Here is a 27363-nt window from a genome sequence, read left to right on the forward strand (position 1 = left end):
GTTAGATGAACATAAGCCTTCAGAGTAAAGGAAAAGAGAGATTCCATTTAATTTTAATTAACACAAATGGTCTCAGTTAATTTTAATTACTCCTACACTTTACTAAAAAGAAGAGAGGAAGAGAGGACATTGCTGCACAAGCACAAGTTAATTTTAATTACTCCAAGCACACATGGGTTTAGTTAATTTTAAGCTACTCCATTTAAGCTAGCCAGATGTACTTCAAAATTAACAAATACCGGAGTACAGAATTTTTGCAAACTGGAGTAATTCAATGAGTTTCTGCACACTGGAGTACAGTACTTCACTGAATTTCTACAAATAATTCATTATTTACTGCAAGTTCATTGATCTACTCCAAGAAAGATTAGCCAAGCGATTACTCTACTGCTACTTCATCTTCACCAACCAAATTGTTCAACTGAATGACATCTAACTAAAAGGAAAGCATCCAACATACAATGAGCAGGAGTGTCACACATTTAGCAAGACTCTTGATTAATGCACTGCAACAAATTGAATCAACCTAACCCATTAGTGTCAACCTAACCCATCAACACCTAGTCTAGATAAATAAACATGACATAAACACCCGACGAACAGAGCACGAATGGAGCCGAACCTAGGGTTTGAGCAAGGCGCACTAGGAGACGGCGAAGACGGCGAAGCAGAGGCAGCGGGTGACGCCGGAGACCAGCAGCTACGTGAGGAGGAGCACGAAGAAGGCGCAGACGCCGTAGACGGTGGAGGCGTCGGTGTCATAGAGGCGTTGGTGCTCGTCGTACTCGTCCGGCACCACGTTCCCCTGCGAGATAGAGAAGGGGCCGTCAGCCCCGGCGCAGGCGGGGGGCAAGGGGAAGAGGAGGGGTGGGAGGGTCGGGGGGCGTACGGTGTTGCGTCGCTGCTCGGTGCTGACGGCGAGGAGGAAGGCAAAGACGTTGAGGAAGATGAGGAAGCCGCAGAGGGAGGCGGAGTTGGCGAACCCGACCACGGGCGGAGGGGGGACGGCGAGGGAGGCGGCGCTCGGCTCGGGGACGGCGAGCACGGGGGGGGGGGGGGGCAGCGAGCACGGGGGCGGTGGTGGTCGGTGGTGGATTGGGCGCGGGTGAGATGAGGCAGGGGGAGAGATTAGAGAGAAATGTGGATTGGGGATTTAGTGTAGGGGGAAGCTTACTAATGGCGCACCCCGCACCGGTGCGCCATTAGTATGTTTCTTTTAGATAGCAATGGCGCACCCCCCGTCGGTGCGCCATTAGTAATCTTTTTTTATATAGCAATGGCGCACCAGCCAGAGGTGCGCCATTAGTAATCCTTTTTTATATAGCAATGGCGCACCAGCCAGAGGTGCGCCATAAGTAATTTTAATTTTTTGTTGCATCTAATAATTTTTAAGAAAATGAATATGAATATGAAACAGTAATTTTTTTTATAAAAACAGTAATAATTTTTTAAAAAATATCATCAAATTTGTTATTTGAAAATATTTATGAATATGAAAAAATATCATCAAATTTATTATTTGAAAATATCATCAAATTTGTTATTTGAAAATATAATCAAATTTGTTTTTTTTGCAATTTTAGTTGCATTCATTTGTGACGGTGGAGCGGGCCGGGGAGGGTGCGGGGGAGAGGGTGCGGGGGGTACTCGGTGGCGATGGAGCGGGGGAGGGTGCGGTGGGTCATCGGTGGCGGTGGAGCGAGGGAGGGTGCGGGGGGTCAGCGGCGGCGGCCGGTGGAGCGGAGGAGAGGGTGCGGGGGGTGCTCGGCGGCGGTGGAGCAGGGGGGAGGGTGCGGTGGGTCGTCGGCGATGGTGGAGTGGGGGAGGGTGCGGGGGGTCGGCGGCGGCGGCCGGTGGAGCGGGGGAGAGGGTGCGGGGGGTGCTCGGCGGCAATGGAGCGGGGGAAGGTGCAGGGGGTCGGCGGCGGTGGCCGGTGGAGCGGGAGAGAGGGTGCGGGGGGTGCTCGGCGGCGGTGGAGCGGGGGAGGGTGCGGTGGGTCGGCGGCGGCGGTGGAGTAGGGGAGGGTGCGGGGGGTCGGCGGCGGCGGCCGGTGGAGCGGGAGAGAGGGTGCGGGGGGTGCTCGGCGGCGAGGGGGACCGGATCTGGCGAGGTGGGATAGCGATCGAGATGGAGGGGGATCGAGATCGAGTGTCCATGAAATTTAAAAACATCCATGAGTTCAAATAGTGCCCATGAAATACAATCGAGAAATGAAGGCTACAATTTAAATACAATCGATCTTAGCTAGCTATCTGTTGACAATCTTCTTGCCCTTATTTTTCGTAAATGGAGTTCTTCTCTTGAACGGACGTCCTTTAGGTAGGGTGTCCTGCTTCGTCTTGTGGTGTATGCTGATACTTCATCGTCGTCGTCATGTTCCATCTTCGGGTCGCCGTACTTGTCGAAGTCTTGCTCATTGGCGACTCCATCCATTCCGATGATCTTCCTTTTGCCTCTCCTCACGACAACACGACTGGGCTTGGGAAGCTAGTACCCATGGCTCATTTTTCATGGTGACGTTTGCGCCCGCGGTCTTGAATTTGGCTTCGGGTATAACCATGGTGGTGAAATACCGGTCTTCTTTTATGACGTTCTTGGCCCATCTGATACGGAACATCGAGACCTTCTCTCCAGTGTAGCTCAGCTCCTAGATCTCCTCGATCCTTCCGTAGTATCTGTCCTTGTCGTTACTGGTGTAGGATTCCATCGTTACCCCAGAGTTCTGTAACCATCGCTCTTCATGTCCTTTCCCTCGGTGTAGAATGTGTAGCCGTTGATATCGTACGTCTCATACGTCATCAAGTTGTGCTCGGCGCCCTATGACAAGGCGAATATGAGTTGTTCTTCCGCGGAAGAATCCTCATGTAAAGGGTACGACAGAAGCTTTTGCTTGAACCAACGCGTGAAACATGAGTTGTGCTCTTTGATTATATCTCCGTCCATCCTCTGTTGGCCTCGGTCATTGTACGTCTTCTCAATACAAGTTTTGTGCTCTACCACCCAAGGATCGACCACGTCTATGTGTTGTAGCGCGACTAGGTTTTCTCTTTCAAAGTCGGCGAGTCGACCCTCGAAATCGACATGCATTTTGCGGCGACCCTCACGGTGACCCCATCCAGCGAGCCTGCCGAGGTGCCTGTTGATGGGCAGACCAACGGGGTTCTCGATGCCTAGATAATTCGTGCAGTAGGAGATACACTCTTCGGTCATAAAGCCCCTGGCTATGCTTCCCTCTGGACGTGACATGTTGCGAACGTATCCTTTGATGACACCATTCATCCTTTCGAACGGCATCATGCTGTGCAGGAACATCGTCCCGAGTTGGATGATATCCTCCACGATATGGACCAGCAGATGCACCATAATGTCGAAGAATGCGGGCGGGAAGTACATCTCAAGCTCGCATAGTATCACCACGATCTCTTCCTGTAGCCTTCTGAGTTGCCTCACGCCAACCGACTTCTGAGAGATGACGTCAAAAAAGTTGCATAGGCCAAATAGCATTTCACGGACGTGCGCGTCCATGATCCCACGGATTGCAACTGGAAGTATCTGCATCATCAGCATGCGACAGTCGTGAGACTTCATCCCGCTGAACTTCTGCTTCGCTGGGTCTAGGTATCTGCTTATCTTCCCCGCGTAACCATAAGGAAGTTTTACTCCTACGAGGCAGGTGAAAAAATGATCGATCTCCTCCTGACTTAGAGTGAAGCACGCGGGAGGATAGTCATTTCCGGTCTTCTTGGCCTTTTTGCCTTTGCGACGACTTTCCGTGTCCTTCTTCGCCTCATCATCATCATCATTAGCGTGAAGCTCCTCCCTGGTGCCCATTGATTTAAAGTCTACCCTTGATTTCAGCCCATCTTTGGTCCTCTCGGGCATGTTGAGCAGGGTATCAAGCAGACTCTCGCACACATTCTTCGTGATATGCATGACATCAAGGCTATGAGGCACACGGTGGATCTTCCAGTACGGCAAGTCCCAGAAAACAGACCTCATTTTCCATACCTTCAGCAGCGGCTCTGGCGCCTTTCGCTTCTTTCCCAGCTCTGGCGCCTTTTGCTTCTTTCCTGGCAGTGGGCAATCTTTCCAATTTTTCAACAACTCGTCTATTTCCTCGCCGCGCCTCGTACGCGGGCGTCTTCGGGGTTCTGTTTCACCATCGAACAGATCCTTGCGTTTCCTCCACGGGTCATCGTCGCGAAGCCACCTTCGATGTCCCATGAACACAGTTTTCGAAGACCCGGGATCTCTATCTAGCTGGCGATACGTTGTGTCATCCATGCACCTAACGCATCCAGAAAATCCGTGGACCACCTGCCCCGTGACATATCCGTAACCGAGATAGTCGTGCACTGTCGTGAGCAGTGCGGCTCTCATAGAAAAATATTCTTTCTGTGCGGCGTCCCACGTATTGGCTGGCATTTTCCACAGCGTGTCTAGCTCCTCTTTCAGCAGCCCTAGATACAGATTGATGTCGTTCCCTGGTTGTTTCGGCCCTTCAATTAGCATATTCATGTGAATGTACTTCCTATTCATGCACAACCAGGGGGAAGGTTGTACATCCACACAAACACAGGCCAGGTGCTATGTGTGCTTCTCTGGCTGCCAAACGGATTGACTCCATCGATGCTCGCGCCTAGCATGATGTTCCTTGGATCCTTCCCAAATTCTGGGTGTTCGAAATTCAACGCTTGCCACTGACTCCCATCCCTAGGGTGACTCAGCATCTTGTCTTTTTTATTTATCTCTAGATCATTTGCGTCATCTTCTGGCTTCTTCTCCTCCCTATCCGCGTGCCAACGCAGGAGCTTTGCTACCTTAGGGTCCACGAAATACAGCTGCAGACGAGGAGTGAACGAAAAGTACCACACCACTTTTCGAGGAGCTTTCTTCCTTTTCTTGTATCGAGTGATGCCGCACACCGGACATATGGTAGACTCCGCGTGCTCGTCTTGATAAATGATGCAATTGTTCATGCACACATGGTATTTCACGTGCGGTAAATCCAAAGGACACACGATTTTCTTCGCCTCCTCGAAACTGGTCGGGCACTTGTTCCCCTTGGGAAGACGTTCGCGCCAGAATGTCATGTTCTCGTCCAAGCATGCGTCGGTCATTTTGTGTTTTACCTTCATCTCTGGAGCCATGAGCGTTACTTTGAGGCGGGTATCCTTCATACAATGGAGTAACCGCGTCTATCTCTAGTTGATCCAGTTTGGCTTTCTCTCGGGCGGGAGCTCTTGCATTATCCGTCTGCTTGAGAAGCAGCTCTTGAATATGATGGTCCTACACCCAGCTCATCGATGGTCCATCATCGTCTGCTCCACCGGCATCTTCATCTTCATGATCACGCCCTTCGTCTGCTCTGGCATCCTCCTCCTCATCATGTCCTGCATCTTCTACATGATGACTGTGTACAGCATCACCGTCGTTTAGCACTATATCGATGCAGCACAACAACGGACGTTCGTTCCAGACAGGGAGAAGGACGAGCTCACAATGGCCCTCGGGAATCCTGAGCACCATGGATGGACACGAGGCACGCCAGGCTCCATTCTGTGGAAGGTTGGTTTTCCGGACGCAGGCGGTTACAAATGCCAGGAGAGGAGAAAGAAAGTGGAGCATAGCCAACTGCAGGCGCTGCACGCAAGGGTACAAGGGCTAGAGGAACGAGAAGCAGATCGCAGCAAACGACCTGCCGAAACTTCCCCTGAAGCTACCCCGCCATCTCAGTGGAGAAGCAGCGTGGCTTCCACTGAGCTGCTTCAGCCGGAGCATGTCTTGACGGCTCCTGCTAGCTACCCCGTGGATTTTATCATGGAGTCTCAAAGTTGCCACCTTATGACGCAATGGCAGAACTTAAAAGTCAAGGCGGCTGTCGACCAAGTTCGCTTCTGAACCCGGCGCAACTTTTCACTATCGTCCGATTCCAGAAGGATATGCTAGGGTGATAGTGGACGAAATAACGGAGGGATTTGAGGACCTCCAGCTTGACCACCCTACCGGTGAAGGGAAGACTCGGCTGGGTTCTGCTTTGAAGACTCCATGCCTATGGCGGAAGGAGTTCATCAACCTTCCGAACTGGACGCCTCCTCCTCCTCCTCCGGCAAGTCAGGGCACTCCGCTCCTCCACCGCCTCCTCCTCCGGCGAGTGACGATCAGGGCACTTGGTCTCCTTCTCCGGCGCGTGGCGGCACTCCGCCTCCTTCTCCGCCTGCGCCGGCGCGCCCGAGCAGCCAGCAGCCTCCCCATTCTCCGCCTCGCTAGCAAGGGCGGAAGAGACCCGCCGCCGCCCCGGCTGCTTCGGCGCATCGTAGTCCTTCTCCTCCGCCTTGTAAGCAAGCACGAAAGAAGACAGACGCCGCAGCCGTTCCGTCTGCTCCGGCGTCTAGCAGTACAGCCAGCAGAGGCGGGAGGCAATACAGATATGGTCCTTCTCTCAAGCCTCTAGAGAAGTTACCGTACGAGAGGACTTCTTTAAAGGGTTGAAAGCAAAGAGACATCCACCTCCAGAGGAGAAGGTAGATCCGGTGAAAGCAAAGCGCACTATCGATGCCCTGAGGAAACCACCAAAGTCTCCGCCGAGAACCAACTATGAGCGCATTACTGAACATACATATCTTGTAGCAGAGCGGTCGGGAAGTACTGTCAGTGATCAAAGGTTCAAAGAACGAGCAGCTGCAAAAAAAATTGCCTAGCTCGGCGAACAAGCAAATCAATCGTGCCCCCCGCTCAATGTGTCTAGCGGCGACATCGTCGCTAATGCTCCGGGGACGGTGCCCGGTTATAACAATCTTGGAGATTACCTGCTTGACGATGTACATTTTGATTTCTTGGAGGTGGACGAACACAGATACGAGTACGGGAAGCCTCTCGTCAAAGATGACAAATCTCTAACAACGATGATGCGAAGATTCCATAATTGGTACATGAAAACCTACAGAGAGTCTGGGGGGACGAATACTTTGTATCTGAGAATTAAAGAGGAGCACGACCTCGTTGGAACTAATCTGTTGACTGTTCCATTTGAGGAGTTCTTCGAGTTCTTCAATCAAAAGGCCCTCGATAAATTAACGGTCTTTTGCTACTGTATGTAAGTGCTATTTCTGTCATTAAGCCTCTATATATAGCTCGGCTCTTCATTGCATGTATTTATAATTAATTATCCTCACTATATTATGCAAATTGAAGATCGTCGAGTGCAAAAAACAAGAAATGTATGATATTGGGTTCATTAACACAAATATCATAGATGAATTTCTGGTTAAAAAGCACGCCGAAGAGGCCGATGCCAACTTGCTACAATCGTTGATCAAAAATCAAAACAAAGATTTAATACTCTTTCCTTACAACTTCAAGTGAGTGTTACTGTTGTGTGCATATTCGGTTTCCCTTATTACTCGAGCGAGGTTATAGTAATGTAATTGATGAGTTATGCATGCGTGCGCAACATCCACTATGTTCTTCTGGAGATTAAGCTTGAGCGGGGAGTAGTAACCGTCTTAGACTCGAGACGAAAAGATTCCGAAACCTATGCGGACATGACTAAATTGCTCAACAAGTAAATTCAATCGATCATTATCGCACCATATCGGCAACTTTTTATTCATTTCCTGATATCTCAAGTAATAATTATTATTTTCTTTGTCTTGCAGGGTTTGGAAACAGTTCACCGCAGAAGCTCCAGGAGCCAAAGGAGCTGTGATATACATACCCGAAAGTAAGTACTACTAGCTAGCTAGTTGCGCGCATCTCCCGTTTTTTCTATAGCTATACTTTCATCAATGTCATTTATAATGCTTCATTATCAGTTTGATTGACCTCTATTTCTTGTAAAGTGCTTGTGACAGGAAGAAGGGAATAATTTATGTGGATACTACGTGTGCGAGTTCATCTATAACGCGACTTTGAAAAATAAGCGGGGCTACTCTAAAAGACAATATGAAGTGCGTAAGCAATAATATTCGCAATTTCATTTTATTACACCATCATTTCTGTTGAGTTTCATTCATATATGTATTAACCCCCTTCTTCAAATTAGACGTGGCAGATGCCGGATTGGCGGGATTCATTCAACAGGAATTGGCGGGATTCTTTCTTGACCACGTCATCAATAAAGCTAGAGAATACAATGTGGAAGTTGATTTCAAATGCTAGGGGATTGTAAGAGATCTTACATATTGTATATGTATGTAGCCAGTAGCGTCAGATAGATAATATGAAAACTTATTGTTCACCAATCTCTCGGAGAAGGAGAGGTCGATCAATCACTTCTCTCGGTATGCATGACGAACTTCTGTACTTAATGGTTCCCTTCATTTTCTTACTAGCTAGCGTGTCGAGGGCCTCTCTATGTATAGTACGTAGCGTCGACCAAGCACGGACATAAGAGAGGACACTTCTCTCTATTAATTAGCTAGCTAACACAATATATGAAACACCTAAATTAACCCCCCACCTTCAAAAAAAACCCAGCCACTGAAATGCTGACGCGTGGATGCCTTTTGGTCCCGGTTGGTAAGGCCCTCCTGCCTGGGCTCGGCGCACCGGCCACGTGGAGGCCCATCTGTCCTGGTTCGTGTTAGAACCGGGATTAAAGGTCTAGGGCATTAGTAACGACACTTTAGTCCCGATTCAAGAACCGGGACAAAAGGCTCACCAATCGGGACTAATAGGGGTTTTTCTACTAGTGAGTGGAGCCTGAATTTTTGAAAAAATATGAAAACCATATTTTGAAGTTCCATTTTTTTGTGAAAAAATACAATTGAATCTAGAGATGTATATGACATCTCCGTATATTTTCATGATGAAATACGTTTTGCTTCAATCTACACACAAAAAAGTCTATGAATTTGTTTTTAATACAGCCCATGTAAAAGTGTATTTGATCATGAAACTTTACAGAAATGTAGTATACATCTCCATGTTTGTGTGTATTTGTTTTCAGATTTTTTGAAAATTTTAAAATATGTTTCTTTTTGAACTTTTCAAAAACAGGGCTCCATGGATTCAACCAATAGATGACGTCTTCTACAAGGTATAACTCTTCATCACCACGTCACCGCAGAAGTCATCAGAGTTTAAGGTTAAGTAATTATTTCTTTGTTAATACCAATTGATGATTAGTTATTAATAATTAAGTTTGCTTGCATTCAATTTCTAATAAGTTGACCATGTTTTTCATATGTAGGTCGATTTGAGTTGCACTGCACAAAGAGAATGGTTGGCTAGTTGGGTGCTATATGAAATAAATCAATCCAGCTGTTGGCCGCATATGTCCACACTCCATCTATGACATTAGCAATGGATTGGAGTTGTGTATGATATTCTTAACTGCATGTATTTAATAAATCAATTAATATCATATGTTAATTGTCCTGACAATTCTTTGTTTTACGCAGAGTTATATTTTGGTGACACTTCACAAAAGAAAATCGCCATCGGTGCTACAAATTTACCTATTAGTGTAAGCACTAGTAGGTTTCACCAGGATTTCTTCCACTAGTGATTGGGTCGGAAAGTTGGATAGGGAGCGGTATATAACCTTTCTCGCCATCTCCTTCCTATAGCGCAAAATCTAGTTTGTTAAGAGGCATGACGGGTAGATTACTCAAGACGATGACTGGTTTCGGATTCTTTGGATTTAGATATTTCTTTCGTAGGTTGGAGCATGAGGAATATTTGGATTTAGATCTTTCATTCATATGTGGATTTTGAACTTTTTGAAACAACTCAACATATTTGAGTGTATTATGAGATGCAAGTGACTTGTGCGATGAATGAGAATGTGTACGTCTCCGTACATCTACCCATATTTCGGGCCATTATGTATTGGAAACTTCTTTACACGGTAATAGAATTGAAGGAAATTCTATGGTAGGTACCGCTTCTTGGTAAAAGCATTCGAGGAAATATTGAAACCGCCTCCTATAATACGAGTATTAGTGACACAAGCTTTGTGGTGGAATGAAGAACCGCCTTAGACCCATGTACCAAAATCACCTCCAATGCCCGATTGTATAGTAGTGGACTAGGTGAAGGAGAGGGTCTTGTGAAGGAGAGGTCGACACTGTTGCCATGACCAACGTACAAGGGAAATGCTCGAGGATGGGGGCCTAATCACCAATCCGGAAATTCATATTGGAAGGTTTGACTGGGCTTCATCACCTCCCCTCCGCATCTCCTCTAGTGTTTACATAGCACCCTTTGTTTCTTATAGAAGTAAAAGAATGAACAAACTTAGTCATGTTTGTAGAGTACACTCTCATTCCCACAAAATAGCAGTTTTGTCTTCAATAAAAAATAAGTTTGTATAAAATATATCAATAAGGAAAAGTTATGCCGTGAATGGTATGTTTGTAGCGTTACAGCCAAATGACTCATTCAAGGCTCAATTTTCGCCATTGATGCCTCTGATTTTGTCTCTCTATATATGGCACCCCGGCTCCAAGAACCGATGTACCCTGCATACCAGCCCAAAGGATATAAGTCTTCTGGTACACAGTACAAATTGGCATCAAGCACAACCATGGTACCATAGTATATTATAGTACATAGTGTACATAGGTCTGATATTACAACACTGGGCGAGGCGAAGGTGACTACTCATGCAGCGAAAATAAGCATATTATTTATCTGACAAGGCCTCAGATTCTAGCACCAGAACACACAATGGAATAACAACGACGATGAGAGCTCCATCCCGTAGGGACCCTGCTGGGACACGATCCTATCACTCAAACTCGGCATCCTCGCAACACTCGCAATCATCCTCTCCCATATCTGGCATGACGAGCATGCGAGTACATTAAATGTACTCGCAAGCATACACCAAACATAGCAAGTAGCAAGGCAAAGGCATAACATGCACATGCACAAACAGGCCAGGTTAATGTCTCTTGTTAAAGTGGACGATTAATGACCTTCCAAACTTTGCATCAAAACCGGCAAATAAATCTGTAACCACCAGAACATTCATTACAACACAGGGACATCATCGAAATAGCTCAACAGCTACCCAAGATGGTTGGATATAGGAATAACACTTACAACATGGGCCTTGGGAGCAATATTGATAAGAAGAATTCAACAAATGCCCAAGACGGTTGGCCATGAGCACTAACCACATGGACCTTAGGATCAGTGTCAAGAAAATAAAGTTAGTGACTACCCAATACGGTTGATATGGAGAGCCCTTATCACACAAAACTCGGGAGCAGTGCCAATAATGAGAAACTTCAATAGCTGTTTAAGATGGTTGGCTATGAATAGCATCACACGGAACTTGGGAGTAGTATTGAAAATAGAAACTCGATGGCTGCCCATGATGGTTGGCTAAGAAGAGCACTTACCTAAAATAATTGGGAGTAGTGCCGAGGAAAAAATAATTTTAGTAGGTGCCCAAGATGGTTGGCTACAAAGAGCACTTATCACACAAATTCAAGTTGATTAAAGTAAAAGTTCTACTCTAGTAATATATATCATCATCTTAGTTGCCTCATGACCACTGGGTCATTCAACTTACATTCGATCATTCTCATACCTTGGTCTCATCATGACCAAATCTTTGATCTTTCGATCACCTTTGTGATCACCACAAGTTCTCATGGCTTTACCTTATATTAAAAGTTCATCATTGGCATTAACCACCAGTGTGATCTAATATGGGTTGTGCCCAATACCGTGGACTCGACTACCCGAATAGATTTTTATGCCCTACAGAGGTTGTGCACTTTACCCATATTATGGAGCTCTTCGTCCCATACACAATGCACTTCCCTCTGGGTGGACTAGTGCTACTCCAACAAGACCGTCTACCATACATTGCTCTTACCATGTCACTGATATATCCAACTGGATAATGTATTGGATTGAGAGACACTAGGCTTGTGTTGCCATGACACTACAAATTTGGCACTACCGCCATAACACTCCATCACTATTTCCCCATTGGGATCAATTCATTTATAACGCCTGAAACCAAACTAACCCAGGTTCTTGTACTTAGATGTCGTTTACCAGGCCAGGTTAACACACTCATCTTATCCTTCCTTATATAGTGACACCAATAAGAGGCGTGTTCATAGAGCAACCTGGGCCTTCCTGTAAAAAGCAAATCTGGTTGCACTATATGAGTTTGATTTGGTGGCACCATGACTCGACCAAGCCAATGAAGGTTTCATTGTTCAAGTTCATTAGCTTACCTTCATTATTACTAAATGTTCTCTGTTCCAAGTATGTTCAAAGTATTATACACCAAATCACTAACTAACAAGATCAAAATGCAACCATATTCATATTTCTTACTGTAGCATATGTGTGAGCAAGTTCACTAGGTTCATTAATGTGGCCAAACAAGCATGCTACTGTCTAAGCATATTATAAGCATCAACACAACAGAAGCATATGAGCATAAACTTAACACTAATAACAAATGATTATATGACTATGAAAATAATGCCGAAAATGCTCTAAAATGCATGTGTTAGTTATAATTTCATCAAGTTGGCAAACAATGATTGTTGAAGCTTGCCTTGGTGAAGGTGCTAGTCAAGCTTACTCTGGATCTTCAACAACGCGTTCTTCTCCTGCTGAAAACATTTTGAAAAACATTTTTAAATAACACATAAAGCAATAGTTATTGCCTATCATAGCTACACATCTCCAAAAATAGCAAAAGATACTTTCAGGATAGTATTTTTATAATAAGCACACTTCAAAAAAATCAAGTCAATCGGGCTTATAGATAAAAAGTTATAGATGGTCAAAGTTGGGTCAAATATGGATTTTAGTTGAATTTAAAGAACTCATAGAAGGCGTTGTTGAAGGCATGTTTCACCTATACGCTTCCAATCATACGGATTTGGGTCGTGTATGAGTCGCTGAAAGTGGGGCCGAATCAGGTTTAAACAGAGAGAAAGAGGGAGCAGAGGCGGCGATGCACACTAGCAATGGTTGTGACAGTAAGGAAGCTCGGCTAGGCCCGTGAAGGGGAGGAATAGAAGGGAAGACAACGGCGAACATGTCGGTGGCCGGAGCTAAAAGGAGATGGTGGAACAATGATGCACATGTCCGCTCTGCATCGGTGCTCATTGGGTGGGATATGCCGGCAAGGTTCCCTGCAGCGGTAAGCTCGAGTGAGCTCACGAGCAGGTGCAAGAGGATGAATGAGATCTAGGGGAGAAGGAATCCGAGAAAGAGCTCGACTAGAGGCGGCGCTCGACCGTGGAGCCGCGCAATGACGCCCTCGAATGGATTCGAGCGAGGAGGCCCTCGTGGCTCTCCCTCGTGGCTCTGAACTTTAATTGGAGGTGAATCTTGAACAATTTGTGCACAAAGATGAGGAATGCGGGATATTTATAGCCGAGCATCGAGGCGGAGCTGCTACTATCGATGGAGGTGAGCGACACGTGGGCTCAGGCATTTCTGGAGCGAGTTAGGCAAAGGGTAGCTGTGAGGGGGGGGGGTTATGTGGAACGTGACAATGTGCAGGGAGATAGAAGTGACTGCTGTAATGGCAATGTCGCTGCAGTGGAGCACTGTGCTCTTCACGGAGTGTGTGTCACCGAGAGGGAAGGAAGCGAGCATGGGGAAGAGGTCGGCTTCAATGTTGTGGTGCCACAGTGGATAGCTTGGCGCGTTGGTGTGTGAGCAGGCACTCTGGACTGGTCGCACACGTGTGGCAAAGGCGCCAAAGCGCGGTTTTGGCCGGCATCCATTGTGGTAACCACGTGGACCGACCACTGTGGCACGATTTGGTGCATCCAACCTTGTCACACGTGCGCACCCTTGTGACTGGAGCCTACTGGCAAAGTTTCAGAGAACATTGTGAAAGGAGGTGAGAGGTATCCTGATGCAAAGTTTCTGGTCGCAAACTTTGGACAAAAGCGTAGCTCCAACATCTAATTGGTTGAAAATAGGTTTTGGTGGGTGGCATGCATTACCTAATGTGTACAAGCCGACCAAATCTCATGGCAAACAAAGCAAGGGAAAAAATAGTTGTAGTTCGAAGGTGAAATCTAGCCAGAATTGGAATTTCGTCAATGTGTTCGATTCTCACATGACAGTGAGTGTTTCTGGTATGGATGATTTGAGTATAGGAGATCATAGAAATTTTGTGGAAGGTCAAGAGATTAACAAAAATGAATTTCCCTTTGGAAGAAGGTGCAAAAGGTCATTCTTTTTCATGAAAAAATAAATGCTTAATAGAAAGAAAAATTATGGGTAGGTTGAATGTGCAAAGGAAGATGTTTGCGTCAAGTCAAGAGAGGTTGGGAGAAGAATTTTGGATTAAGTCGAATTCACCTTTCTGAAAAAGATCCAAAGTCCAAGTTCAAATGCAAATTCAAATGACTCCTAATGAAAGCCAAATAAATTCTAAAGAATAAGAAATGGCCAAATTTTGGGGTGTTACATGCAAAGTTCAAAAAAGCGCTAGGCGCGAATTATGCGTTTGGGCACCTACTTGCGCTTTTCTAGCTTAGGCGTGATTAGGCGAAATTAGGCGCAATTAGGCGTTAGTACTGTAACGTGAAGAAATAAGCTAGATGGGCTGGGCTAGCCCACTAAACCATAGGCCCATCTTCATATCCTCCTACTAAAAGCTCTCGTCTGCTGCAGTCGATAGGAAATTTAGGTTTCCTCCTCACGCCGCCTCCCCCCCTCGTCCTTTCTGTCTCGTTGCACGAGGCTGCCTCCCTCCCTCTTCCTTTGTCCCTTGTCGGAGAAGCTCGATCCCTCGCCGGAGAAGCTCAATCCCTCGCCGGAGAAGCTTGATTTGTCGTCGGGGCAGTTGAATCCCTCGTCGGCGAGGATGAATCCTCGCAGGGGAGGTCGAATCCTCGCCGGGGAGACTGATTTCTCACCTCAGAAAGCTGATTCCTCGCCGGAGAGGCTGATTTCTCGCCGGAGGACCTCGCCGGCCGCTTTTTTGAGCGCCTAGGGCCAAAGCGAGGCGCTATGCCAACGCCCAGCGCTTAAGCGCGCTTAGGCGAGCGCCTAATAGCGCCTTCTTGAACAGTGGTTACATGGAACAACTCTTTTTTTACTAAGGCACCCATGTTTCCACTGATTCTTTTCACTAAGACCTTAGTTTTTTGTGCGGAACACTAAGACCTTTGTTGAAACCAAGAAGCCAACTAGAGCAACAATCTTTCATGTATGTTTTCTAATCGGGAGCTTATTGTATGTATGTGAATCAAGTGAGGCCACCAGTCCAATTTTTTGAAGTATCCTTTGTTATATTGTAGTTACCAGGTTGCATTTGCTAAAGTTATCAATATGGTTATTATATGTTGAAGTCAAGAACATGTTTAGGTAATGGGCTTCATACATTATAGTAGCCAAAAATGGTTATTATTTTGTAATTACCTACATAGCAATTATGTAGTTATTATCAGGTTGCTCATTCTATAGTTATCAACATGGTTATATCTAGTTCTCGAAACAGGCTCTCGCCCTGCTTTATATATAAAGAAACAACACCAAGTTACACGACTGAACGATACAATGTGGTGGGATAGGCCTCTGACATAGCAGATCCCAAAATAAATGGCCAACATAACCGCAAACGACTACGTTGCTGAACAACTAAACACATGACGACCAGATTACAACACCATGACACAATCTAAGACACCTAGATCCACGACAACACCCTCAGGAGGGGAACGAAAGAAAGGTCGTTGCCGAGCCCAAAAGAACAAGGGTTTTCACCCGGAGACTCGCCACAGAGAGGGGAACCACAACGGCGTCTTCAAGAAGATAACAACACCCGCAGATGCTGGTGCCGAAGCACTAAGCTTTCGCTCGGCAGGTCACCCGTGCCACCAAGAGGCCCCTAGACCAGTCTTGGCAAGACCCGGCCACCAGATCCGGATCTGGGCACCGCCACTGCCACAGACAGAGTGCCTGAACCATCCACCACTAAACCCCTCGCCGCCCGGACGACCAAGAAGAACAACCACCACTGCCGCCATGGAGTCTGTCCGAAAGCCACCATCCAAAGCTGCCGCCTCGGCATCCATGTCCTGAGTCATCGCCAACTATTGACATCATAACGCACAACCACTCTGGGAGGAGTGGAAGGGGCCTCCTTCTCCTCCTAGCCCGCCATTAGCCACCTGCCCTGCGTGATCGCCTCCATGGTAGGAGGCGTCCATGCATGCTTCCCCAGTTAGTCCCCGCGAACCGTGGGAAACACAACCTAGTGACTACCAACGGCCACCGCCGAGCAAGCCCCAGCACTGGTCCCTGACCTTGCCTGAGTCAAACTCGCACGCCGCCACACCCTGACCATCGGCGTCGACCTTACCTACAACATAGCATCAACACAACAGGGGCGCGTACTAGGACCGATGCCGCAATAGAGTAGCCAAGAAGGAGGTCACTAACGCGACGACATACAAACGCGAACTAGGTCGGCCCCTGCACCTGCACTCCATCGGACGCCATCCACCACCGCAAAACAGATCCGTGTTGCCCCAACATCGCCCGTCGATGGCACAGATCCCCGCCACAAGAGTGCAGCGAGCCACCCCGCACCCACCCGGAGGAGCCCGGGTAGCTGCACCAGGCCAGGCCCAGCCCAGACCGCACCAGATCCACGCCGCCAGCAGGAGCCTAGCCACCGCGGCCGCCCACATATGGTGCCAGCCGAACTGGCACACTCCGTCGATGGTCGCCGCCCATCAGCGCCCTAGTCGGGCCACCAAACCACCCCCTCGCCGCTTGTCGCCCCCTGGCCATAGTCGGCCAGATCTAGCTGAAAGTCGATCCGCACGCCTCCACCAGAGGGCCTTGACCTCGTAGCCGCCACACCGCGCCTGGGCACCCACACCACGCCGCATCGCCGAGCAGAGGGACGCCGCCGCCAGGAAACCCGCCGCCGTGCCACTGGACCCCACGACAGCGAGCGCTCTGAGGGACAGTCCCGCGCCCACCCGAAGCCGAGTGAGAGGGAGCAGGGCCCTGCCGCCACCGATGCCGGCCAGGCTTTGCCCGACGGTGCTGCGTGGCGGCGGCGGAGGAGGACGACCGTGAGGAGGGGGTGGAAGGGGCCGCGCTAGGGTTAGACATAAGACAAACTTAGGGGTCTATTTTTGTGGGAAGGAGGGAGTATGATAATGGCAGGTCACCTAAAATATGTGGGACACTTGGATTTTCTTTTGAGAATTTTGAATACTTATGTGCATGTTCCTTTTTTTTGTAGAATTTGAAAAATATGATGTCAGTATTTTGTATACTTCTGCAGGACTTATGAACTCACAACTCTTATTTTAATAAGCTTGTTAGTACATGGTTCGTCAGAACACCATTTTATTACTAGCTGATGCATCCACTGTATTCTTGTATGCTTTATTCTTGCGGTTCCAAATCAGCTTTAACAAACTTGTTCCAGCCTAGAGATAGGATTCCTCCTGTCCCCTGTTGTGAAATTCTCTGGTGCTTAGCTTACCATTGCACTATGATTTCATAATATTAATATTGGCATTTAACGATGCTTGTCTTTTTAAACTTTAGCATAGCATAGTGTGTGCTGCTCGTGACATCTCCAGGAAGAAGCAGAAGCATCTTCTTTTATGCCGTCGTAGCTGCTACAAAAATGGCGTGCATATGGTCGCTGAAATAATGCAAAAAAAAAAAACTACTAGTAACTAATTACTAGTATTAACGTTTGTTCGGATTTCGTGGAAGACAAGATGACGTAATTGAGCAATCATGCTGAGATTATTGGTTGCCGGATGGTCTATTCATTATACATCTTCTTTATCCATTTTGATGACAAGGATGGTCTATTCATTATACATCTTCTTTATCCATTTTGATGACAAGTATTTTCAGACGGAGACTCCCTCCATCTCAAAATCTTGTTTTAAATTTAAGACAAGATTTTGGGACAGAAGGAGTATTTTCAAATCATGAGGTAATATGTTTGAGTCGTTTACCCCCTTGCTGGTTTAATTTTTGATAAATGAAACCGAGGTGTCACCTTGTTTTTTTTTCACCTTGGTGAAGATGAGCAGCTTAGTGGCCCGCAGATCCTCACCTTGACCTGGCCTGAGCCCCAGCTCTCTCGCGCCGCTCCCGCGGGCGGCTCGGGAGAGCAAAATACAGCCCGCCACCGGGAGGCCACCCACCGAAGCTGCTCCCCTCGCCGCCACCAGTGTACGCAGCAGGGCAAAGCCCGGACAGTGTAGGCGGCGGCGGGGCCGTCGGTCACTTCCGCACAGGATCGAGTGGCGCGCGGGCGTCCCGATCTGGCGGGGACTGGAGCTCGGCGAGGCGAGGTGCGCGGAGGAGCGCGAGTGGGGCGCGCTCACGAGGTGCTTGCGCCATGGCGCGCTTTAGGAGCAGGGGCTGCGCGGATCTGGCTTGGGCGCGTGGGGATGACTCGGGGCTGCGCGGATCTGGCGCAGTCGCCGGTGTGCGAGGCGGAGCGGAGGTGTGGGGCTGCGCGCGCGGCCTGCTGCTGCAGCGAGCGTCCTTCGCGCCGGTGTGGCGGATCAGGCTAGCTGATAGCCTAGAGCGTAGCGGATGACTGGCGATCTGGCGAGCATGCTGGGGCTCGTTTTGGGAGGCGATGGCGCGCGGTTGTGGACGGGCCGGCCAGATCTGGGCCTGTCCAAGTCGGAGGCTGGTTGCGGCGCGTAGTGGTCCGAGGCTGCGGCTGCGGTAGTTGCGGGCGGGCCGACCATGGCTTGTACTTGTCGGCCTTGGTCGGCGCCCGGGAGGGGCACCGCTGGCTGCTGGTGGTGCTCGGTTGTCGCTTGATGGAGCAGGGAGGCTCATCCGCGGTTGGACCAAGGCGCCCGGGAGGGGCACCGCTGGCTGCTGGTGGTGCTCGGTTGTCGCTTGATGGAGCAAGGAGGCTCATCGCGGGGTGCAGGACTCGATCTGGTCTATGCAGGCCCATCGTCGAGGAGGCTAGCTGGTGGCCCTGCACAGCGGTGGCGTGCTCGCTGGGTGGGGGATGTGCACGGTCCAGTGGAGGTACGGATCGACCTTGGCCTACTGCGTGGGAGTGGCAGCACCGGGTGAAAGCCTGGCCGGTGCTGGCCGGCCGGGGGCGTCGTCATCCGTGGGCGTCGCTATCATCCTTGAAGGCGTCGTTGGGATTCTTCACAGCCTATACTCCCGGATCAAGTTCTTCGGGTGAAAGCCTAGATCCTACTGCAGGGTCGGGCGGTGACGTCGTCTTCGATGTTGTTCCCCTCTTTAGGGTGCCGTCTTGAAACTCTTGATCCCTTTGGTGCTTCCTAGGACGTGCACGGTGGCTTCTGTGGCAACGATGATGGTGGTGAGCAACATCGGAGGCATGGTGTTGGTCGTGGTAGTCGGCTCTTCTTCTCCGACATGTCTGTGGGGTTGCCTCGACTGCTTGTTGTTGTGAAGTCGAAGCCGCGGTGGCGGGGCCAAGCGGTATACGATGACGCGCGACAGGTTGTTCGTTCGGTGATCCTTCGCGACGCCAACCTTGCCTAGTTTCTTTGTAGTTCATCGTCGGAGTCAGAGCTGCATTGTCTAGTGTGGTTTGTTTGGGGTGTTGTGTTACAGCTACTAGGGCTGTTGTTTTTCTTTTTCTTTGATCTTCGGGTCTTCTGGTCCTAGGACCTTCATCATCTTGTTGTTTTCCGTTGCTCTCTGCTATTATCAATGAATGCCAGCGATGCTGGATTTTTCAAAAAAAAAGATGAGCAGCTTCATTTCGTAGTGTTCAATATGTCTAGCCCAGTTGAGATTCATGGGCCAAGCATAGATCAGTTTTATGGACCCAGCACAATTGGGTTTCATGTCCATATTCCTGTGCAAACACCACCACACCTAAAAACTAGGTTGCTAAAAAAATAATATAAAAAGCTAGTTAAAGGGTACGTCTCATAAACATATATATAATCTGAGTGCCTCTGCATGTGCATCCACGGTGTAACTGACCCTGCTACTTTCGAAGCTCTTGCATGCCCAGAAGCCTTAGCTTTTGCGGCCGAGCTCTCACTCCAACATCTAGAAGCCGCGACGGATTGCAAGGATGTGGTGAAGGACATCAAGGACGGAACCGGTGGGCTACATGGGAATATTATCCAGGAGATTACATCTTCACTTTTGGAGTTTCAGTCATGCACTTTTGCCTTCGAAGGGAGGGCAACAAATTCTGAGGCACACGGCCTCACTAGACATGCTCTTGGACTTGCTGTAGGAAGACATATTTGGCTGTTGCAGCCTCCTGATATTGGTTGTATTAAGATGCACATTATCGATCGCTGATTAATAAAGAGGGTGTGTTTAGACTAAAAAATAGTTAAATGGTACGTCTCATTGGTTGGGCCAGCCCAAAGCGCTCTAGCGTGGGCGCCAGTTTGGCTAGGCAGCGCTAAAGGCACTAACGAGGAGTTGCCTCTTGTGGAAGATGATACATATTGATCATGTCGCTAGTGGCTACATGGGTATTGGCCAGCGCGCGAGTATCCTTTTTTCTTTTGCGGTGCACGAGTATATCTTCAGCGAATGAAAGACAAGAGTGTATGTCCGATTTGTTAGTTTTTCTTTCCTTTTTTCTATTTCAGGTAGTTTATTGTTCTGATTTTATTTATTCTTTTGTCCACTGAACATTTCATATCATACAATGAATATTTTGAAATTCCAAACAATTACTGAAAAAGTGAACAATTTTTAAACTTTTTTAAAATTATGAAAACTTTTTGAAATTTAAAATATTATTTGAAAAACACAAGCATATTTCGAAATTTGTTAACATTTCTTGAAATTGTGAACACCTTTTTAAATTCCAAAGATTTTTTGGGAAAAATTAACATATTTCAAAATTATGAACATTTTTAAAAACATATGATTTTTTTTTTCAAAAATATGAACAAATATTGAAAACCCATTTTCATAGAAAGACAAACATTTTTGAATTTTTTAATTATTTTGAAAGAACAAACAAATTTTAAAATATGTGAAACATTTTGAAGTTTCCAGATAGTGTTTTCAAAATTATTATTTTCTAATTCCTATTTTTTGAAGACTTTGTATATTTTTAAAAATTGTGAATTTTAGAAAATAGAAATAGGAAAAATAAACTAAAATAAAACCAGAAAACCAATTAAAAGAAAAAAAATTGGTTCCGGGTCCTTATACAAGGAGCCCCAAACAGGTTAGGAACGTTCAAGAAGATTCCTAAAACCGGTCTTAGACCTACCCATGTTCCTACGCCACTGGGTGATTGAAGACTTAACACTCACAACGAGCGATACATATCATTCTTGACCTCTTGTATACTTACCCCGGATACATATGCCTTATGAGAGTTTAGGTGGATTTTTCTCCCATCGGTTGGAGGGAATGGGAGGGCCGGTACGTGACCTTTTTTTTTCTAGATTTGATTTGCGTAAATGAAATATATCTTAAACCGAGAGTTCAAATTATAAACTGTTTTCACTATTGCATACCTCATAGCCATACTTTTAAACTATTTCTCATGTTAATAGGTTTTGATGAATATTTCTTGGGACGAAATTTGTACTCCTTATTCCAGTTTACTTGTGCTTTCTGTGGTTGTGGTGTGGTTGTGCTCCCCATGCTAGTGCATTTGTACTCCACGTACATTGTACTTTTACTTCACGTGTAGTGTATTGGTATTCTGGTGTGTAGTCAACTTGTACTTCGAGTCCAGTGCACATGTATTCTTATGTGCAGTGTGATTGTATCGCCAGTGTAGTTCAACTGTACTTTCTAACCGCTTTCCTATGCGCGGAACTGGCGGAAAGAAAGAAAAGGTGATCTCGTCGCCGCGAAGAGTCTCTCCCGCCACCGCCCTCCGGCGGCTTCCCTCTGCCGGTGCCCTCGATCGTCGTGGTGAGGGGGGGGGTCGTCAGATCCACGTTTGTGGGTCATGTTTTACCCTCGTAGTTTAGAATCTTAGATTGTTCATCATCTTGGCTTCAGCGACGTTGAATAAAGTTTCGTCGAGCCCCTTTCTGGTTCGGCGGGGGATGGCACGTTGCACAAAGAGCGGAGGAGCGTGAGGCAACACGGCAGAGATCACACGAGCAGTTTTTAACCAGATTTGGGCCGTCGCGAGGTGTAAAACCCTACTCCTGCTTTGGTGGATTGATGGTGGATGGTGGTGGAAAGCGCAGTGCTCTCGCACGGCAGGGTTGCCTTGAGATGAGAACGGCTACGCGTGTATGAGTGTACAAGGGTCCGAATCCTTTCTATGGTTGTCATGGGCCTCCTTTTATAGATTAAGGGGTCACCACAGTGGCAAATCAGTCATTATGCACTGATTAGATAGCAAATAGTGCTATCATACCTAACTCTGCAGGCTGACCGAGCGCATTAAATGCACCGACCGGTCAATGTCACATCATAGCTTGCCCGACAGACCCTGCCGGGCCGTTTCGCCAACTTGGCGCCTGCTTGTTGGACACGTTGCAGGACGGGTGTCGCTTGTAGGTATTTCCTGTAGGAGGTGGCCTCCATGTGGCATTTAGCAACCACCTAGTCACCTTGGGGCTTGACACCGCACTGATCCATGACGTACATCGTGGTGAGGTGGTGAGGTGGAGTGGTTTGCCTTCGCTAGTCCCAGCAGGCCTGCCGGGATGGCTCGGGGGAGGCTTGCTTCTGGAGATACCTTTGCCTCCGCCAGGCTCGCCTGCCCGGCAGGGGAGGCTCTTCCCTTAGCAGTATCTCGCTCCTCTTGCTATTCTTGGCTATCTTGACCTGTGCGTGGATCCTTCAAGGGAGTCGATCCATCTTGCTTGAGTTGATCTTGGTGTTGTGAACTTGTTCTTGCGCCTGTGCACAGTCTGGGCAACAAACCCAGGGTTCATTGTACTGACACCTCGTCCCGGCAAACTCCTCTCCAAATGGGAAGTACCCTATGTTATCGAGAAGGTTTATCAATCTGGAGCCATAAATAAATAATGCCGAAGGTACTAACCCGAAGGTTGTTAATGGGAAACGAATAAAACATTATATCTCAGGTACACCCATTAATATTGAAAGCAATATTATCCAAACTATGACACCAGAAGAACACATAAAAGAAACCTTCCGGAACACTCTAGAATCGTGAAAAAGAGGAGGTATGTGTTACGGTAAGTAAACGGACTCCGAAAAATCCATAAAAATATTTTATGTCCATTTTGGAATATAACAAAAATTAGGAAAAATAAGAAACAACCAGGAAGGCACCCCTGGTGGTCACAAGACACCACGGCGCGCCTGGCTTGCCAGGCGCACCCAGGTGGGTTGTGCCCACCTCGGGTACCTTTTAGACTCCGTTTTTCTTCCGCTTGCTTGTTTCCCAAGATAAAAAAAATCTTTATATACCCCCCAAACCTATTGAGCTCCGTATCACGGAGAAATGTTTTATTTTCTTTTCTTGTTATTTTCTTGATAGATCTGAAAATATGTCATCCCAAGGGTCGGAGGGTGAGAGCTATGTTGCTGATTATATCACAAACCCCAAGGTTTATGGGGACGTGGAACACTATAGCAGGAGTTCAGAGGAGGAAGAAGATTGTGATCCTAGAAGGGAAGAGGAGACAAGCTCAAACGACGCCGAATTTCCATTGCCTCAAGATGGGGAAATGCATGTGGAGTTCAAGAAATCAAGTCTCCCCAGCAAAGCAAAGAAACCCAAGGTCCAGTTTATCCCTTTTCGTCTCTTGTAGGAAAACAAGCAAGAATTATGCAAAAGGATAGTAGAGCTCGAGTAGGAGATCGATGACTTAAAGAAGGAAAATTCCGTCCTCAAGCGTAAGCTAAGGAAGAAAGACAAATCTACTACATCACCACCACCTCCTTCTTCATCACCAAAAGAAACTTGAGTATCGGGTATGGGCACTCCCCCAAGCTCCCCTTGGCTTTTGCCAAGCTTGGGGGAGGTGCCCCGGTATCGTATCACCTCCACTGTCTTTTTCCTTTACTTATCTTAGTTCGATCCATAGTTATCTTTTGCTTTAGATGAATAAAAGTTTAGTCCGATCCTTTCTTTTCAAGAGTTTGCTTAGTGATCTATCTTTATAACCGTATGCAAGATATATAATAAAGTTTAGTTTGAGTTTGGCTTTCTTTACTTTCATGTTCAATCAAAAGAAAGGAAATAAATGAAAAGGATCATATGCTAATCTTATGGCAACACTACTGCTGGATGCTGCTAATGCGACACTACAATTAGAGACCCTTCGACAAAACTGTGTGCGATGCAATAGTCAGAAATGGTGGTGTAAAAAACTGTCAAAAAGGTGCAAAAAGTTTGCAACGACGAATGCATCCAAACACGGTTCAGATTTTAGTTGCCTGTGCGATGCAGGGCATACGGTTCAGTTCAATTAACTGTTTGTGATGAGGAGGAACAAAAGAAATGGGCAGCCAGATGAAGGTGTGTGCGATATACAACATAGGGTTCACTCGGATGAACTGTTTGTTATTAGGAAACACAAAAGAAACGGCTAGCCAGATCAAGGTGTGTGCGATGTACGACATGCGGTTCATTCGGATGAACTTTTTGTGTTGAGACAAGAGAACAAAAACAGTTCAATATAACAAGATGTGTGTGATACGCGACAAACAAGTCTGTAATAAAAAATGTGTGCAAAGACCGATAATAACACAGACGATTGCTACTAATAAGACGTGTGTTGTGTAATGGGATTGCATATAGAGCAACAACATATGTATATACACACTTATAAGGACATGGTTGCATAACCAAATTAAACATCCACTTACATAGGTGGCTACTACAACCATGGCATTTGCACACACTAAAGTAAACTATTACATGCATAATTACATAGGTGGCTACTACACACATGACATTTCCATACACCAAAGTAAACTATATATTACTGCATGATTAACTAGGATAAATGATCATCTGATCATCATCTACTTCTTGCGACGCTTGCTCTACTTATGGCTCAATCCGGCCTCATCGATTTGGGTAACGACGCACTTCCTCATGTCAACGATCCGCATGTGCATCTCTTAGCATGTGTAGACACTCTTGGCCGCGAGCCTGAGGTGAGGTTCATCCAGTTGCCACATCCAGGCCCCGTGCCAGGATACGGACGTGTTCTATTGGCATTCTGCTTCATCTTTTCGTAGTATGGGTCGATGATGGCTGAGGCAAGTTCAACCAGGGAGTCCTTCTTCATGCTGCCCCAGACCTTGTAGTGCTCATGGATTTCGACAAGGTTCTTGCAGGCCAAGCCCATAACCCTGAGCGCTTTTACATCATCGGTGGTTTCCACTGTAGTCGGTGACGTGGACAAACCTGGCGAAACGGTCAGAAGGCTCTGTGGCCATGCAATAGTGGTAGATGAGGACATGATGGCGCACACACAACTGGGCAACGACAACCTTCTGATCTATGTTGGGACGACCGGCGGTGTACTCGAGGTCGATGCCGACCACCTTGTACTTGTCTCGAGCAAGCAACTACTCAACGGTGTTGATGTAGTCGTCCACCACGGCCAGGTCGATTGTGTACACCACCAAGAGATCCGTCTCCCTCACGTGGGTCTCCACTTTATGCTCGCCGAACTCCATTGGAGTGCCGCTAGACATCCCCTCTCTATGTGTCATCCTGGGTGTGCTTGTTGTGTTATGGGGCGCGATCTAAAGGTTGAAGAGACTAAGGTTATAATGGCCGCGGGAACTAAAAGAGAAGCTGGACGTCCTAGAATATCGGCACACCTTGATGGCAGTTCTAATTTGCAGCGAATAACTCCATCGTGCCGCACGTAACTGCATCGTGTGGCAACGCGCGCGGCGCAACCGCATACATATGGGGCCCCTGACGTGATCATGCGCAGGCCCAACCATTGGCAGGGCGCGCGAGGAGGGACGCGAGCAGAGCGCTCCACGGTCGGCTCAACGGCGAGCAACCATATATATTCATATAGCAGTTGAACACGCAAGGAAAAGTTGTCCACAAGCCGAGCGCGCCGACAGACGCGAGTAGAGCATGCCGTGGCGCCTAACGGCACGAGCACAGTGTGATGTGGCGCCTAACGGCAAGCAGAGCTTGCCGAGGGACGCGAGCAGAGGCCGGCACAGTGATACGTGGCAAATAAGACGAACTATGTGAGCGATGTCGGAGACATCAAGCACAAATCAGATTAGAGTTGCGTGTGCGATGCGTGGCATACAGTTGATCCATCCGAGCTGTTTGTGATGGAATAAGTCGTGTGTGTTGTGGGCAAACGCTTGCTGGTATATAACCTAAAATTTAACCAACAAAATGTTAATGCTTGTTACAAAAATTATGTAACTGGAAACTATGTTCAGATACAAATCCAATGATATAATCTTTGGCGACATGCATTCATATTTTGTTAGTTAAATCCTACTTATAAACTAGGACGGGGGTATAGTAGGTAATTAAATTGCAAACCTGTTTTTATTAACCGTATGTGTACTTGTCCTTTTGTCCTCCTCTCGCATGGCTTGTCACCCCGCTGCCATAGACAACTTCGAGCGCAAGCTTGAGCAGTGCGCGGGGGCGTTCTTTTGGCCAAACTATGGTGAGCCCATTCCCGCGCAACCACGCAGGTTCCAGCCCAACTCGATGAAATCCCCAAAATCCCACTGCTTACCAGTCTACTATATAAACCCTCACAGCCGGCGAGTCCTGCGTCGCATTTTCCCTCCCTCCCTGTAGCTTATCTCGTCTTCTTCTCCCACAATCGCCAATGGCACCGGTTTGTCATCGTCGCTCAGCCACTCTGCCGTCATCAGAGGACAGCTCCAGCTGGGAGGCAACACCGCGGTGGTGGCGTAGTCCCCGGCATAGTGTAGTGCGTGTGGCATCCCTGTTGGGTGTGCGCGGAACACCAATGCTACCTCTTGAGCTTATGTTGGTTCTCCCTTGAAGAGGAAAGGGTGATACAGCAAAGTAGCGTAAGTATTCCCCTCAACTATGAGAACCAAGGTATCAATCCAGTAGGAGACAATGCACAAGTCACCGAATACCTGCACAAACAATCAACAACTTGCACCCAACACGATAAAGGGGTTGTCAATCCCTTCATGGTTACTTGCAAAAGTGAGATCTAATAGAGATAGATAAACTGTGAAGTAAATATTTTTGGTATATAGATTGGAAAGTAAAGATTGCAAAATAGCAGATTGAAAACTAGTAAGATGTAAATGAGATTCAATAATATGGAAAAGAGACCCGAGGGCCATAGGTTTCACTAGTGGCTTCTCTCAAGATAGCAAATATTACGGTGGGGGAACAAATTACTACCGAGCAATTGATAGAAAAGCGCAAAGTTATGATGATATCTAAGGCAATGATCATGAACATAGGCATCACGTCCGTGTCAAGTAGACCGAAACGATTCC

The 27363-nt window shown here is 47.3% G+C and overlaps 1 pseudogene; it reads left to right on the plus strand.

The window, feature by feature from the left end:
* Positions 1-13486: 13486 nt before the first annotated feature.
* LOC123067441 (uncharacterized) lies at positions 13487-19235 on the plus strand (annotated as a pseudogene).
* The last annotated feature ends 8128 nt before the right edge of the window (positions 19236-27363 follow it).

The sequence above is a fragment of the Triticum aestivum genome, chromosome 3B (assembly GCF_018294505.1).
Source record: "Triticum aestivum cultivar Chinese Spring chromosome 3B, IWGSC CS RefSeq v2.1, whole genome shotgun sequence".
Taxonomy (NCBI): Eukaryota; Viridiplantae; Streptophyta; class Magnoliopsida; order Poales; family Poaceae; genus Triticum; species Triticum aestivum.